This window comes from Triticum dicoccoides, chromosome 5A (assembly GCF_002162155.2).
Source record: "Triticum dicoccoides isolate Atlit2015 ecotype Zavitan chromosome 5A, WEW_v2.0, whole genome shotgun sequence".
Lineage (NCBI taxonomy): Eukaryota > Viridiplantae > Streptophyta > Magnoliopsida > Poales > Poaceae > Triticum > Triticum dicoccoides.
In genome coordinates, this window is record NC_041388.1 from 554135538 (window position 1) to 554136368 (window position 831).

Consider the following 831-nt stretch of genomic DNA (forward strand, 5'->3'; position numbering starts at 1 on the left):
GCCCTCCCCCTCCCCCTCCTTTCCATCCCTGTTTCTGGAATGTTCTCATGTGCTGATATTTCTTTAGATCATCCTTCAAGATAAGAGACTGGAAGAGATTCATCCCTGCACAAAGAAACCAAGGTTGGTTACTGTACTGAGATCTCTTATTTAGTTATGACTAAATCTTCCCAAGAGCTTTTTTTAATTTATGATGTCAAGGTTCTTTCCATACAGTTGAGCAAAACATCACAATTAGCATTAATCGATAAATTTAATTCAGCTCATGCATACGTACTGTCTTTTACTATTCTAATGAAGAGATGAAGACTATGTATTGGGGCACAATCAAGTTTCTTTCTCTCATGTGCATTTCTATCATAGTAGAATTTATAACCATCTGTTTTTCTTTTAACAATGACACTAGAAATTAAATATAAAAAAACAAGATACAGTGGGTCATCATAATTATTTCTTGAGGAAGAACAGGGATGATGCCTAAGCAGTGACACTACTTATGTGACAGTTGATGAGTATCATGGACATAAGGCCTGGATACTAAACAAGCATGATGTTGTTGTGTTTTTGTGTGTGCCGTCTTGTAGTTTTGTCCATCGTTATTAAACAAAATGTTTATCAACGTAGCAATTTGTGCTTGTTGGCTCCGAGATCTTTGCTGGACGAGAAGTTTAGTTAGTATTTGCTACATATTAATAAGTTTCTTTTCTTTGACCGGAAGGTCTTCGTGAGCTGTGAATGTTGAGTTGGCACTCAATTTAGGAAATTACATAAACTGCTGCTATATATATATTCTAGACAGATATAATATAAATTATACACATATAATCTTCT